This window comes from Macaca mulatta, chromosome 20, assembly GCF_049350105.2.
Source record: "Macaca mulatta isolate MMU2019108-1 chromosome 20, T2T-MMU8v2.0, whole genome shotgun sequence".
Taxonomy (NCBI): Eukaryota; Metazoa; Chordata; class Mammalia; order Primates; family Cercopithecidae; genus Macaca; species Macaca mulatta.
Window position 1 is genome coordinate 51,510,935 of NC_133425.1, and position 16,811 is coordinate 51,527,745.

The window sequence follows — 16,811 nt, forward strand, 5'->3', positions numbered from 1 at the left end:
ACCTATTAGGGGTAGGTACATTATCTGATTTAATGCCCATATTAATGGCTCGGAAAAGTTAAGCAATTTGCACAAGGTTATTCAGTGAATCAGAAGCAAAGTTAGAATTTGAACCTGGTCTGTCTGACTCCAGGAGCGCTGCCTTCAGCTGTTCTTACAGAAAGTGAGCAGCTAAACAAACATACCAAGGGACCAGCAAACCTGCAGACTACACTGCCAGTCCCAGCCGCACAGCTGCAAATCGGGCATCCTAAACCTGCCGTTCGTGTCTCAGTGATCCTGTCCTGCATTTAGCTCTAGCACTAACTGGGGACTAACACTAACCTCTAGCACTAACCCCTCCTTGGGACTCAATTTATTCACCTGTAAACAAGGCAGCTTGAAAGATCAGTATTTTCCACGCATGTCTAGTTGTCAAAATCACCTGGGGTCTTTCTTGAAAGTATGGAATTTTGAACTCCACGTCAGGTCTGCTAAAATAGAATCTCCAGGGGAAAGGTCTGCAGATCTATTTTTAACAAGTTATTCAGAAAATTCTTAGGACCAGGAAAGTTAGGAAAGCATCCTAGGCCCAGATGATCTTAGCAATTCTCCCAGCTCCTACTATCACTCAGTCGGGCTCTTCATCTGCCTCCCTAGAAACCCATCATGAACACTATAGTCCCTCTCCCTATGCCCCAGGATTTGACCCTCCTGAGCAATTCCCCATCCTGCATGGATTTGATAGCTCCTTCCTTCCTGTAAGGCGCTTAGGTTCTTAAGGGAGCTAAAGCTATTTAAATAATGAATGGAATTTACAGTAGCATTTGGAATCACTTAAGCAATAGAAACATGATTGCAGTAAAGTCTCCTTAAAAATCTTTTCATCAGGTTAGAAAGAAGATAAAGTAACTTCTCCCTTGACTTTCCTAATATGCAAATCAGGATGTTTTGACAAGACTCAATTCTAAATTTCTGCAATATCCATTTGGAAAGGTGTAATGTTCACTGTCAGAATAACAGTGCCCTGTTGCCCCAGTCTGATATACCCAGAAGTCGTAGGTGGAACCACATTTCAGGCCAAGGACAGGGTTACCAGCTCCTGTGTCCTGGTGAGGAGCTTTGTGAAAAAAATGGGAAAGAAGCCGCAAGGCACAAAGCCAGCCCCAGCTCCATTCTATCAGCTCGTACTATAAATCCTTTCGATCCTTGTTCTTTCTGTTTGCAGAGTCATCAAATGGCACAACTGAGCAATATTGGCTGCCCATTTTTCCTTCTTTCTGCTGCAGTCTCTCAGTTCCTGCAAGCAGCTGACCTCACTAACCTGAAACAGACCTGAAATTCTCACTGTTAGGCCATGCCCTTGGGCTTAGGGAATGTTTTCTGGAAGAGTATGTACCTTGGGTTGAGTTTTGGAAGACTGGTGTATCAGTCAGCTGTTGCCGTAAGAATGCCACATAACAAAGCACCCCAGTACTCAGTGCTTACAGCATTCAGTTATTCTCACTCATACATATGTGGGTTAACTGGGGCAGCTCTGCTGATCTCACCTGGGCTCAGCTGAGTTTGGCTCTGGCCTTCGGTTTGATCCAGGTGCTCCAAATATCCCTCAGTTCTTCTTGGACCACCAGGCTAGCCAAGACATGTTTCTCTTATTGTGATGGAAGAAGCCCAAGAGGGCAAGCTCACCACTCAAGTCTATTTCAAGCTGCTGCTGACTTCACATCTGCTCACATCCCATTGACCAGAGCAAAGGGTAATGACATACAATCTGCCCAATGTGAGACCAAAACAAGTCACAGAACACAGAAGGGGCATGGGAAGGTTAAAATGGAAAGAGAGTCAAGTACTTGGGGACAGTATCCTGCAGTTGGAATGACACCAGGGAGGGATGCTGGGGAAGCTAGAGCTGGGCTTCATTTGGAATTCACTTAAGCAGTAGAAAAACGGTTGCAGTAATGTCACACCAGGTTGTTTGCATCAAACAAATCACAATTTCAGCAAAAGATCAGATGGAGAAGAGACACTGAGTGACTATCTTGTCCCACCCCCTCAGCTTCCTGATAGCCTGATAGGAAAAGGGGCTTATGGAAGGTCATTAGGCAAGTAAGAAGCAGAATGAGGAATATTATCTGTGCCTAAGCAATTTTCCCATCTGAGATTCTCCTAAACAGTCAGGAAATTAAAATTTCATTTATTTGACAAACATTTATTTAGCATCCACTCTGTGCTAAGCACTGTTCTGGATGTTAGGAACAAAGAAGTGAACAAAACACTTTCATAAAGCTTCCATTCTGCTTGGAGGAGGAACACACTAGATGAACAAGGAACTCCATTGCATGGTGATAAGTGCTATGAGAAAAAATAAACGTGGCAAGGGAGATGGTTAGTGCCAAAGTTGGGGGTGTAGGGAGAGGAGGTTAGTGTCATTGATTGGGTGGTGAAGGAAGGTCTCAGACAAGAGGATATTTGAAATGGAAGTTAAAGGAAGTGAGGGGAGGAGCCATGAAGATATCTCGGTGTTTTCAGCAGGGAGAACTTCAAGTAGGTCAGGAACAAGCTTGGCATGGACTGGGGTGAGCAAGGGGGAAGTAGTAGTAGGAAAGGTCAGCAGGACAGCAGGGGAGGGCCAGATCATAAAGAGCCTTGGGAGCCATGGAAGGGCTAGGAGTTTTGATTAAAATGAGATGGAAAATATTGGAGAGTGCTAAGCCAAGGAGACACAAGAATGGACTTTGGTTTTAAAAGATCCTTTTGACTGCTATGTTGAGAATAGATTGTAGGGGCTAAGAGTTTGGAACCTGAAAGCCAAAAAAATAAAAAAGAAAAAAGAGAAAGAAAAAGTGATGTCTATCAATTTAGAGGCTGATTTTGCCCAGGTTGAGGACGTACCTGGGATAAAGAGACACAAACCACAATAGGATCTGTGGCTCATACTTTTTCCAGGGATGATTTTAAGGACTTCAATATTTAACAGGGAAAAAAACAGGCAGGCAGGGAAAGGAGAAAAAAAAAAAAGAGGGAGGATATGGTCACATTTTTCTGAGGCTTTGATTAGCGCTCCCTGAATCCACATGTTGCATGTGAAAAGGAGGGGGCAGAGGAACAGTCAATTATGTATTCGTCTCGCGCTCAGTTAATCTGCACTTTACATAAGATAAAGTAAACACAGAGTACAGGAAGAAGTCGAATATAAATTCATCTCAGGGTAGGCGGTGGAAAGGGGGTACAATTTCTAGTCTCCTCTTGTCCTGTACCATAAAGATAAGCTGTTAATTTACATTGTCAGGGTAAGGGAGGCCCCCTGGGGAGACATGTGGCCTTCTATCTTGCAGCTATTTAGGAACAAAAGGAAAGGCAAGTTTTTTGAGTTACTTGGTCTCCAAGCTTAACTTTTCCCTTGACGTGTTGAGTTGAGGGTCTCAAGATTTTATTTTCCTTTCACAGCGGCAATTGCTGTAATCCAAGTTAGGGATGGTGATGGTGGCTGGAACCCAGGGGCTGGCATTTCAGGTGGTGAGAAAGGGTCAGATTTAGGATCAATTTGGATGGTAAAGCTGAGCCCATTCTCTGATGAATTAGATTAATGTGGTGTTAGAGTTTGAGGTCAGAAATGACTCCAAGATTTTTGTCTTGACTGACTGAATAGATGTAGTTGCCATTTTCTGAGTTGGGGACTGTTGCAGAAGGAGCGGATTTGGGTGGGCAAATCAAAATGCGTGTGTAAGGGGCTGTTGCCTCCCCATACTTTCTGGTTGGCCATATGTAGCTCCTTTCCCCAATCCCAGGGCAGGTTTAAGGGTTTCTGTAGCCAAATATAGCCACAATGGTGCTTTGCTCTGATACATGTAGTAATTTTCAGTAAATGCTTGATCATAGGTTGGGATCCACAGGAAGCAGACCCTGAGATGAAGTTTAGCAGGCATGAGGTTTATTAGGGAGTTGATCTTGGGGTCACTGCCAGTGGAATAAAGGGGAGGAGGCAGATTGGGAAGAGGGAGACAGTGAGCTGCAATGCAGTGTCAGAGAAGCATGGGGAGTTCTGAAGATGAGGTGATCCTTCAGAACTGCCTGAGTTGGGGCAGAAGGCTGAGAAAGTGGGCTGCTGGCCACGGGGGGCAAAGCCATTCTTTTATCTGAGGCAATCCCCAAAGGGCAGAGAGCTGTGAGCTGTACCACTGCCAGCAGCTGAGGAAATATGTCCTTCATTCCTAAAAGCAGATCTAGGTGGCACATCACAACGCCCAACACATCCCCTCATGCCAGACATGAAGAAGCAGGCTGAGTTTGTTATGACCATCTCTTTTCCTGCACTAATAATTCATGGCTGGTCAGCAAATGGCAAACCCATCTGAGTTCACAAGCTTTCCAGTCAGAGGTGAGGCAAGATAAGAATATCTTGACAATGAAAATAAACACAAATGGAATTCCCGGTGGAAGGATGCTACCAATGGAACCATGGATTGCAAGTGCAGCTGTTGGCCAGACTCAAAGGGCAGACCCAACCCTGGTAACTTCTAGTCAAACCACTCACTCTCATCTTTGGAACTGTGGTTTAAAACATCAATATTCGGCCGGGCGCGGTGGCTCAAGCCTGTAATCCCAGCACTCTGGGAGGCCGAGGCGGGCGGATCACGAGGTCAGGAGATCGAGACCATCCTGGCTAACACGGTGAAACCCCGTCTCTACTAAAAAAAATACAAAAAACTAGCCGGGCGAGGTGGCGGGCGCCTGTAGTCCCAGCTATTCGGGAGGCTGAGGCAGGAGAATGGCGTAAACCCGGGAGGCGGAGCTTGCAGTGAGCTGGGATCCGGCCACTGCACTCCAGCCCGGGCGACAGAGCGAGACTCCGTCTCAAAAAAAAAAAAAAAAAAAAAAAAAAAAAAAAAAAAAAAAAAACCACATCAATATTCAATACATACAAAGTTGAGGAGGTTGGATAAAAATAGTGAACCAGGCACAATCTCCACATTCCCCTTCTCATCCTAAACTCCTAGAAAAAAAGAAATAATAATAATAAACATTGATGATAACAATAATATAAATAAAATATAATATAACCAGTACAGTAGTACAGTATATGAGTAAGAATATAACAACATACAATAATAAAAATCCATAATAGTGTAGGAAAAAAAAAAAGGGTACCCCCGGTGGATTAAAAAGTTAGGAATGACTGAAAGGGAAAGGCAGATGGAGAAGACTAAAGAAGGAAACCACATCCCAAGAGCACAAAGAAGAGACCTGCTACAAGAAATGAAGGAGTACCAACATCCAAGGCAGCAGGAGTACCCAAGGATGACTGATAGGATGATTGCTTGGGGTTCTGAAGAAAATCAACCTTATGAAAAAAAAGTCCTAAATTTAACCATCTGAAGAACTAAATTGGACATGAAGAACTAAATTTAACAAACTGAAGAACTAAATTCCCATGGAAAGAATTAATAGAATCAATAAGAAAATACTTTATAAAAGTCTAATCAGTATTCCGATGCAAGGGAATGTAGCACACATACAAAATTATCAGATGAAGATCTTGGAAATTACAAACTTGGGTATTGAAATTTTAAAAAAATCAATATATGAGCTGAATATCAGAATAGATAAAAAACCAAGAGAAAATTACTAAGCTGGAAAACTCAACCAAGGACTTTTCCCAGAAAGAGAACACAGAAGGAAACACAGATGGAAGTTAAGAAAAAAGTAAAGAGAAATGGAGAATGAATCCAACAGCATGATAATCCATTTAATAGGAATTCCAGAAATTGCAAATAAGAGTGGAGAAGAAATAATTAAGAGGCAGAGAAAAAAAAAGATGGAAGTCTTTAGATTGAAAACAAAAGATGGTAGTCTTTAGATTGAATGGATCTATCAACTGCTGAGTAAGTAAAATAAAAAGACCCACACTTAAGCTTTTTTTGGAAAAATTTACAAGGAAGAAGAGAAAATTCTTCCAACAAACAAAACAGATTAATCAACTTTGGCTGCCATGGCAAAATACCACAGACTGGGGAGTTTAAACAATGGAAATTTATGTCCTCACAGTTCTGGAGGCTGGAGAAGAAAGAGAGTAATAGGAGAAAGTAAGCTGTAAAGAAATAAAAGTTTTTGATATTTTTTGCTGGGAGGATCTAGGAAGTGATTGACTCTAAATATCAGTATGTCTCTTAAAATGCATCAATGCATCAATCTATGGGTTAGCGATAAAAAATAGGATGAATAATTTCAAACAATTATAGAAGAAAAAAATGAAATGAAAAGTCATTTAAGTGGAAAATCTTAGATTTAGAAACTAACATCCAGATACGTGATGCTTATAAGATACACCTAAAGCAAAATGAGACAGAGAGGTTAAAAATAAAATAATGGAAATAACTATGTTGTGCGAATTCTAAGAAAAGGAAAGCCAAGCTGTAATAATATCAAACAAAATAGAGTTCAAGGAAAAGAACAATGAAAGGAAGTAGGGGGATGGAGTATCCATGTTGATAAAATATAACATCAATAGAGAAGATATCTCACCTATGAACTTTTATGCACCCAGTAACTTAGCTTCAATACAGAAAGCAAAAACTGAAGGATATACAAGGAGAAAGTGTTAATCTACAATCATGGTAAGAGACCTTGTTATTCACCTCTCAGAAATCACCTGATCAAGTAGCTGTGGATCAGGGACAGTTAGAGAGAATTTGAAGAACATACATATTATAATTTTACAGTGTGATCTAATAGACATAGATGTTAAGAAAAGGAGACTTCATTATTTTCAGTCACACATGGAACATTAAAAAAAAAATTACTCATGTAGTAGGCCACAAACGAAATCTCAACAAACTTCATTAGAAAGAAGTCAGACAGGTTACCTTCTGGGACAAAATGTAATAAAATTAGAAATTAATAACAAAAAAATGGCCAAACAATTCTATGCACCTGAACATGCTAAATACTTTTTAAATAACTCTTAGGTTAGCAAAGAAAAAATATTACTATTTAGAAATGAATAACAAGGAGAGGCCATATATCAAAAACCTGAGATATATACCTAACTCATGAAAATGTATAGTCTCAAATAAAGTTCTTAGAAATGAGGAAAAAATTGAAAGCAAAGTCAATAAGCTCTTTAATTCAAGAAGTTAGAAAGAGAAAAACAAAATAAGCTCAATGAAATTAGAGGAAGATATTAATAAAGATAAAATGCAAAAATTAACTAGAACACAAAAAAATCAATAGTATAGATCAATAAAACTAAAAACTGTTTCTTTGAAAATATCAATAAATTAGAACAGCCTGTGGCAAGACTGAGAGTGAGAATAGAGTGAGTAATGGTCACAAAAATCAACAACTTTAAGACATAATAGAGACATAACATACAAAGCACATTTTAAATTAAAGAGAATTTAGACCAAAATATTTTAAAATCTAAATGAATGAATAATTTCCTGGGAAACAATAAATCACAATAAATAATAAATCACAAAAATTGGTTCAAGGAGAAAATCATGGAAGACCAATAATCGTATAAAAAATTGAAATAGTAATTTAAGATCTACCCCCACTAAAGTGCACCAAAGTGAGAAACTTTATGGTCAAGTTCTAGCAAACATTCAAAAAATCCATAATCCCATGTGATATACTATGCAGGGCATGGAAGAAGATAAAAGCTACTCTAACTCATTCCATGTGGCTACCATAACCAAATACCAACAGTGGGCGGGGAAAACATGGATGAAAGGAACAAGCCAGTATTATTTATGAGCAAAGATACAAAAATTCTATCTAAAGTATTAGAAAGTCAAAACTAGTAAGGTATTAGGAGCAAAAAATGTAAGAATAGTCCAACATTAGAAAGCAACTGATGTTCCTCACTAGAGTAAAATCATCTCAATAGATACTGTCAACTGATGCTAAAATTTAATATAATTTAACAACAATTTCTGATTAAAACTAACAAATTCAATTTGTAATGTTTTTATACCATAGACCCACAGTATACATCATAGTTAATGGTAAAATATCAGAAACAGTCCTTTTAAAATCAGCAACCAGGCAAAGATGTCTATAATCACTATCACTTTTCAATATTGCCCTGAAAGCTTACATAAAAACAAGAGAAGAAAATAAGAAATGTAACTCTGAAGAGAAAGAGACAAAACTGTTAGTATTTGCAGTCAATATAACCATCTATCAGAAAAACCCACAAGAACCAAATGTGATTTAAACAAGTTGACTAGATATAAAATCAACACACAAAATTAATAATTTTAAAGTAGCACAGCAATAACTATGTAGAATATTTATTTTCATAACTCTATTCGCAAAAGAAAAAAAAACTGAAAAATACCTCCGACAAATTTCATAAGAAATGTCAGCAGAAGTGGTATAAAGAGTTAGGACGTTAAGGGAAACCCAGTTGTGATGTTATTAGGTGGAGTAGAGCTTAAATACCTGGTTTTGTTTGTTCTGCTTTTTAGTTTTTCTTATTATTTTGCTTCAAATGATATTTTCTTTTAAATTTTTAATTATTATGGGTACATAGTAGATGTATATATTTGTGGGGTACATGTAATGTTTTGAAGTAAGCACGCAATGTGTAATAATCACATCGGGGTAATTGGGGTGTCCATCACCTCAAGCATCTATCAGTTATTGGTGTTAGAAGCATTCCAATTCCACTCTTTTAGTTATTTCTAAATACACAATACATTATTGTTGACTACAGTCAGCCCGTTGTGCTATCAAATACTAGCACAAATTCATTCTGTCTAACTATATTTTGGCAGCCATTAATCATCCCCACTTTTTCCCCTGCTCCCCACTGCCCAAGCCAGCCTCTGGTAACCATCATTCTACTCTCTATCTCCATGAGTTCAATTGTTTTAATTTTTAGCTCCCATATGTGAACATTCAAAATGTGTCTTTCAATACCTGCTTTTTAGGTTCTATTTCCCTTACAGTAGAACCAAGCTCAGACAGCAAAGGCCAAAATCAAACACCTGCTTGTGGATCCAAATGTGCCGGGCTTTGCAGGTTCAGTATTTCATTAGCAATTAAGAAAATATCTTTTCCGGAAGCAGAATGAGAGCATACATTGCAAGCAAAGGGAAGGGAGCAGAAAGAAAATTGGAGGAACGTGGAAAACAAAGCCTAGAGACATGCTAAAACTTCTCATGGTCAGTCCTGAGACCGAGGTGAAGCTCAGGAGTGGGAGAGGACAGGTCTCTCCCCCTACACATGCCCCAAAAAACCAGGGTGGCCAAACAGATGGTGCAAAACATTTTTAAACCACTTTTAACACAGTAACTTTTTTTTGCTTGCTTGCTCTTTATTCCTTTAGTCAAAAGTCTTACCAGCTGTCACCATCTCAAGGAAAATGTCAGGGGCTTGTGGCTGCCTGTGCCTCTCCTCACTTTGGTGGGGGAGAGAGGTGTGGAACCTCAGCCAGCTACAGTCCTGGCTGCAGAACTGCTGAAGTGGCCGAGGGTAGGGGGAAGGCCTCTCACAAAAATGAACCCACCATGGAGGCTCCCAGCCAATCTCTTCCACATATCATCCGTTCCAGGGACTAAGTATATATACTTTCCAAAGTACTTTCCCTGGGTTCTTGTCTCCTCTGGACATCCCTGAGACAAATATTATTCCCATTGCATGGAGAGAGCAATGGCAAAGCCCGGCTTCTAGCTTTGCAATCTACCATCTGTGGGTTTTTGGAAAAGTTCCTTTTTTTCTCTGGACCTTAGCTTCTCCACATGCACAAGGAAATTGTCCAAATGTTCTCCAAAGTTGCTTCCAACTCTAAAGCTCTGATGCATTGTCTAATACCAGTTAGACATCCCCGATCCTCCTCTCTGAATGACAGCTCTGGCTGCTGCTTCCCTGACCCCTTCCTTCTGCCCCAGGGAGAGCTCAGTATACACCACATAAATCAGAACCTGAGAACCGCAAGAGGCTACCAAAGTCACTTCCTTAACTTTTTTTTTTTTTCCTTCTTTTTCAAACACCAATAAGTAACTTTTTTAAATGGAAGCCAAGTAGGGCTGTTGGTTTCCTGCTGAATCAAAAAAAAAAAAAAAAAATTGATGAGTAATTTGCTGAAACTAATTCCCCCCATCTTTTAAAAATCACACATTTAAACTGATTTAAAGAGACCTTTAAAGAAGAATTTAAATTTTTTTCCTCCTTGTTTAACTATATAATTGTTTTCACTCACAGTAATATTCTCTTGGAGGCGTATGCTTGACTTACTTAATAAATCTTTCTGCACATTTGAAATCATCCATTAGCAATAAGGAGCTTGACACTCCATTACCCACAATAAATTTCACTGCCATTAAATCGCCACATGCCGCATGGAGGAAAGGAGATACCAGGATGGCCTCTCTAAGACAGGGCAGAGTCAGAGCTCAGCATGGAGCCTGCTCCAAGCCTGCCTCTCAGTCTTTAGCCCAGCCCTGGGCTCTCCTGGCAGTCAGGGTATCTATCTAGCCTATCTTGGGGCTGACCCAGAGAGACAAAGTTGGGTGGGTCAATCCACATCTACTCTAAGGCTCATCTTTCTCATTCAGTGGGTTTGGGACTGGGGTCCAGGCAGTAGCACCCTGTGGCTAATACTCACCTTTAGGACATGGCATGGAGCAGGGCAAACCAGAACGGCCATCAGGCTCACCCTTGGTCCTAACACAAAACCTCAGCATCCCAGCTGGCCTTGACACAGAGCCCCAGTCCTCTTGCACATCATGTACATGGTACAGCTGATAAAGAAAAGTCAAATGAGTTCACCACTTTCCTCTACCGTTGCCAGCTGGCTGCATTCTCAGGGGACACTGAAGCGCAGCTTACAAGCTGATGACGTCTCTGCTTACCATGAACGGGCAGCTCCAGCGTGGAGAGAAAGAAAGAAATCATTGACTGGGAGGACCTCAGAATCAGAGCTGAAAGTGACCTCAGAGGCCATTGATTCGGGGAGTTCTGAAGCTTTGGTATGTCAGCATCACCTTGGGAGCTTATTAAACATATTCATGTCCAGCCCCTCCACACACCAAGGAAATTCTAACTCAGAAGGTCTGGGTGGGCCTGGGTGTCTGAAGCCTCAAGAGCAGCAAATGCTGACACATCCAGATTTTTAAAAACCAGTGATTTGGCTTCCAGGTTCTCAACATTGGCTATACAAAGTAATGAGCTGGGGCCAGGCGTGGTGGCTCATGCCTGTAATCCCAGCACTTTGGGAGGCCAAGGCAGGGCAGATCACTTGAGGTCAGGAGTTCAAGACCAGCCTTGCTAATATGGTGAAACCTTGTCTCTACTAAAAATACAAAAATTAGCCGGGCATGGTGGTGCAAACCTGTAGTCCCAACTACTCAGGAGGCCGAGGCAGGAGAATCACTTGAACCCAGGAGGTGAAGGTTGCAGTGAACCGAGATTGCACAACTGCACTCCAGCCTGGGCAACAGAGTCTCGCTCTACCTCAAAAAACAAACAAACAAACAAAAAACCCAAAACCAATGTAACGAGCTGGGAAAGGTTTAAAAGTACCAATTCCTGGGCCTCATGCCACACTGATTAAATCAGGATTTCTAGCTATAAGCCTCAGACATCAGAATTATTTAAAAGCTCCCCAAGAGATAACAATAGGCCATGAGGATTGAAAACGACTGTATGGGTAGTTGTTTTCCCTTACCGAAGGAAACTAAGGCACAGAGAGGGGTTGGAACTTGCCCCAAGTCACACAGCAAGTGAGAAGGATTGCTGCGTAGAACCCAGGTCTCCACCAGTGTGATGTGAGCTCCTTGTGTGCGCCAAGGTACGTGTGGGAAAGGAACAAGTTGGGCTCAGGTGGGTTACTGGTGCCCAAGGAAGAGTGCCATGCCCTGGAAATAACTGTCACTCTTCAGGGAATCAAGCACCTAGGCTGGGTCAATGTTGCTGGTCTGGGACCACACTTTAAGTAGCAAGGGTCCAGATCCCTTTTATTTACCTCCTCCTCCCTTCGCAATCCCAGTATTCAACCGTCAAGCAACAATTCCCAGTTTTCCACAGTCTCCGCACATAGTGAGGTCATGGAAATGAATGCACTTTGTCATCTGGACCTTAGGGAGGGATGCTAAGTGTTGTGAATGAATGGCATGTCAGGTAGATCCTGCCCAGATGGTAAGTGTTCTGAGGGCAGTTCTGAGTCCCCTTCTCTTGTCTCTCTTGGATTGGGCTGAACGGTCAAAATTTGAAGAATGCCCAAGGCCCTGCATGGCCTTGGGCAAGTCACTTCCTTGCAAGAGTCCTATCTGTAAAACTGGGATAGCTAATACTCACCTCCTAGGATGTCATTTGGATTAAATGAGACATTGGATGGAAAGGGCCCAGCACAGGAGGGATGTGTAAAACATAGTTGACTGTCTCCATTTCCTTACAGAGATGCCACAAACAAGGCAGAGACACTGAACTCAGGCTGCCTGGGTCCAATCTAGACTGTTTCACTTCTTAGACCTGGGGCAAGTGGTTAACTTTTCTGGCCTTGATTTTCTCTTCTGTATGAAAACAGCACATGCCACAAAGGGTTGCTGTGAAGTTTAAATTAGAAAGTGCATTTAAGGTGCTTAGCACAGTGCCAGGCACACAACACAGTAAGCACGCCATAAACAGCTATTATTTTGGCTACTGTTGTTGTTACTATTGGTGCTGCAGATCCCTGACCTCCTTTGCAATCAGCACGGTAAATGTTGGGAACCCTATTCCTGTTAATGGTGGGGACTTGAATGAGACTTTCCACCTTAGGAAACACATACCATTATTGCAGTGAGGATTGCAAAGTAAGCCAGAAAGAGCTGGCTGGATTTTCAGCCCCCCTAGCCTGGGACTCCAGTCCTCAGAGCAACTAGGCAATGGTGCCCTTCACATGGCAGGAGGGTATCCCCTGTTGGTGCCTGATGGAGTCTTGTTTATTCCTCTATTAGGGTACTTGTAACATCCGAGTTCAATCATTTTTTTGCCCTCCAACCAAGACCCCAGAGTCTAGGGCCAAGCCTTTTTCATCTGTGTGTCCCTTTTGAAGCCTGGGAAGCAGTAGTTTCTCTAGAATGTTCACTGGATAAATGAATGAGTGAGCTAATGAATTCATACTGGAAATTTTTATTGAATTTAATAAACCTAAACATCTTATTACCCTTTTTGGAGTTGAGCAGTGTGGTGGAGCCCCACTAACAAAGAGCAGGATCTACTACTTATCTCAGGACAGCCAGCCCCGTCAAGGATGGGGACAGTTTGGGAAGAAAAGGGAGCCCACAGGATAGAGGTTTTCTGCTGGCAAAATTCTCTTAATTCCATGTCTGAACTAGGGAAATTTATCTGATGCTCTTGGAAGCAGAGTGTGGAAACTGTGGAGAGGGTTCCTGGAAGGAAAGTCAAGAGGAAGCCTAGAAGGGTAGACTCTGTCCTAGACTGATATCCTGAATCCAGAGCCTCCAGACCACAGAACATTGGGTTAGAGCTTATGAATCAGAGTGAATGCTACCATTTGACTTTGCTTCACCATCACACAAAAGCTTGAATTTCCACTAAAACTGCAATTTAATACTTTAACATAGGGACTCCTCTACCCTAGCAGTGGTGCTGAGTTCCAACCCATTTGTTTCCCCAAAATGGGCAGCATAAGCTCCTTAGAACCATTTCAGATGGTCCCAGCACTGCACAGATGGGGAAAGCAACCAAGAGAAGCTTTGCATTGCCAGGAATATTGATGGTTGGAATGTAATTGCTATTGCAGTGATCCAGGAGCACGCTATGTTGCAAATGAACAGAAACCTGTAACTCTTGCATGATTAAGTCACTTAACTTAGTAAAAGATAGTGTTGTCTTCCTCCTTGTCTTCTCCTTTAGAAGAACAGAAGGTCACAGTCACGGGACTTAAAATAGATCCATAAAAGCCAAAGGTAAGCAGATAATCAAAAGAAATGTGGTAAAGTTGGTCTTCTATTGCACTGTGCACTGAGCATGAGGCAAGAGCAAAATTAATGGGCTCAAGCAAAGTTTAAATGGAGGTAGGCATCTCTCCAACCTTAAGGGCTTTGGGGATTTGTGAAGGTGAGAGATGTCCTTGAAGTTAGTTCCACCTCTGCCCAGGCTCCTTGGAGCAGGGACCATGTCATTGTCAGATTCATGTTACCATCACCTGATACAGTCTCGCTCCCGGCCCATAATAGGTGCTCGACATGTGTTTGATGAGTCTCCAGGATGTTGTAGAAATTACTCATAATTGAAAGAAGACTATGTTGAAAAAGAGAGAGAAGCTTTGCTAGAGGTCAACAAACTATAGCCTGTGGGCCAAATCTGCCTCAAAACATTTTTGTACAGCTCACAAGCTAAGAATGGTTTTGACATTTTTAAATAGTTGGAAAAAATCAAAAAAAGAATATTTTGTGACAGGCAAAAATCATCAGTGTCCATAAGGTTTTATCAGAACACAGCATATTATTGATAGCTGCTTTTGTGTGTTACAATGTGAGAGTTGAGTAGTTGATATAGAGACCCTATGGCCCACAAAGCTCCAAAAAGTTTACTACAGGGTTTAGTCCTTTACAGGCTTAATCCTCCTGTTCTAAACCTTTAAAATTGGTGAAGAGTTGGGAGAGAGTGAGATACACACATACACACACACACACACACAGAGAAACTTGGTGGCAGAGAAAACTGCTTAACAACCAGAATGTGTTAGTCAGCTTGGGCTGCAACAACAAATTGCCATAGACTTGGTGGCTTAAACAACAGACATTTATATTCTCATGATTCTGGAGGCTGTGAAGTCCAAGATCAAGGCACCAGCAAATTCAGCATCTGGTAAAGGCTTACTTCCTGGCTTACAGATGGCCATCTTGCTGTATCCTCAGATGTCAAACAGGAGAGAGAGAGAGCACAAACACAAAACCCACTCTGGTGCCTCTTTGTGTAAGGACACCAGTCCCATCATGAGGGCTCTATCCTGATTATCTCATCTAAACCTAATCAACTTTCAAAGCCTCCATCTCCAAATACCATCACATTGGAAATTATGGTTTTAACATACTTGGTGGAGGTCATGGAATACATTCAGTCCACAGCACAGAGTTATTAAAAATGATATACATAGCCTTGAAAAGAAGTGTTTTCTCTCGCTGGAAGTGTCTGCAGATAGACATGCACTTCTCAGAGATGCTTTCAGAAGTTTCAAGAATTAGGACAGGGAACAGGCAGATGATCTTTAAACCCCTTCCAGCCCTGAGGTGTCCAGAGTTTATGACTCAGACACAATTGAGGCCAGAAGGTGCCAAGGTGACTCTCTGGTCTAGGGGTCTCTTATGCCTTTGGGTTTTCATATTACATTCTCCCTGCTCTGCCTGTCTTATGGGAAGCTTTTCTAATTACAATGAGCTAGAGGCTCCACTGAAGATTTTTCATCTTTCCATCAGGTAGGCATATCCAGAGATACTGGACTGTAAATTCTGAATGTATTTGTTAAACCTAAGTGATAGCAGTTGCTGACAAGGGGAAAGTTATTTCTTTATTCACCAAGTCTCAAAGCTTTTGATATGAGTCAGTCTTCAAACATAAAGGTGACTTTGCAATTGCATATGGTTTTCTGTGGGACCACTATTTCTCATTTGAAGCCGTAAGAGACTGATGTACCTGCAGTTCCGGTCTTCCATCTCAAAGGGCTCTATAAGCTATCTTAACTTAAAAATTTTCCTTTTGGTATCAACACAGGCCAGATTTGGGGTTAGGTGTTGTAGTGGGGATAGGCATGGAAGCTGTTCTTTTGTTTTTTTTTTTTTTTTTTTGGTTTGCAAGAGCATGTCACTGTTGCCCAGGCTGGAGTGCAGTGGCATGATCTTGGCTCACTGAAACCTCTGTCTCCTGGGTTCAAGTGATTCTCCTGCCTCAGGCTCCCAAGTAGCTGGGATTATGGGCATGTGCCACCACACTCAGTTAATTTTATTGCATTTTTAATAGAGATGGGGTTTTGCTATGTTGGCCAGGCTGGTCTCAAACTCCTGACCTCAAATGATCCACCTGCCTTGGCATCCCGAAATCCTGGAATTATAGGCATGATCCACCACACCTGGTGAGGTTGTTCTTTAATCCTGTTCTACCTAATGAATAGTCATTGATGTGGACAAATGAGGGAAAGCCACAGAAGAGAGCAAAGAGCAGGCTGAACAGCTCTCCAGATAGCTCAGAGTAACCCTGGAGAATCAAAGTGGCTGGAGAAGAGGTTGATGTGGCTTAAAAATATTACTGTCATTTCAGTGGCATGAATCAGGTTTTACTGTAATAATGCTGTGTAACAAATAATCCCAAAATCCTAATGGTTTACAATACTAAGCATTCATTTCATACTCATGGGCCAACTTTAGTTTGACTGTTCTCAACTAGGCTTAGCAGAGCTCCACAAACTAGACTAGACCCATGCTTTGGGTTGTTTCAGATCTCTTCTCTGTGTCTTCCCTCAGAGTGGGACATGTTCTTATAATGTAGAGCAGAAGCTACAAGGGAGCTGGAAGAAACTCACTTAAGGTCTCAGCTTGGAACTTGCACTATGTCACTTCTGCCCACATCCCATTGGCCAAAGCAAACCATATGACCAAGCCCCAAATCAATAGTGCAGGAAGGTATACTAGAGCTATGGATAATCCATGGCTAGGACATAGAGGAAAGAAAGAATTATGGACAAGTAATATAGTCTAACACAGTGGGTGACCTAATGTCCCTTTACTTCACAAACTTTGCTGAAATGCTACAAGAAAATCAAGATCATTTTCCAGACTCATTTAATAGAGCTCAGGGATTATAAAGAAATTTTGGTTTGAGAT

The 16,811-nt window shown here is 41.4% G+C and overlaps 1 long non-coding RNA gene across 1 annotated transcript in view; it reads left to right on the plus strand.

Moving 5' to 3' along the window:
* Nucleotides 1-16,811, plus strand: part of LOC144338025 (uncharacterized) — a 35,144-nt gene that overhangs the window by 16,110 nt on the left and 2,223 nt on the right. The window contains exons 3-4 of the long non-coding RNA XR_013411752.1: nt 10,778-10,955; nt 13,846-13,898. This is a non-coding gene — a long non-coding RNA (uncharacterized LOC144338025). The remainder of the gene's footprint in view (nt 1-10,777; nt 10,956-13,845; nt 13,899-16,811) is intronic.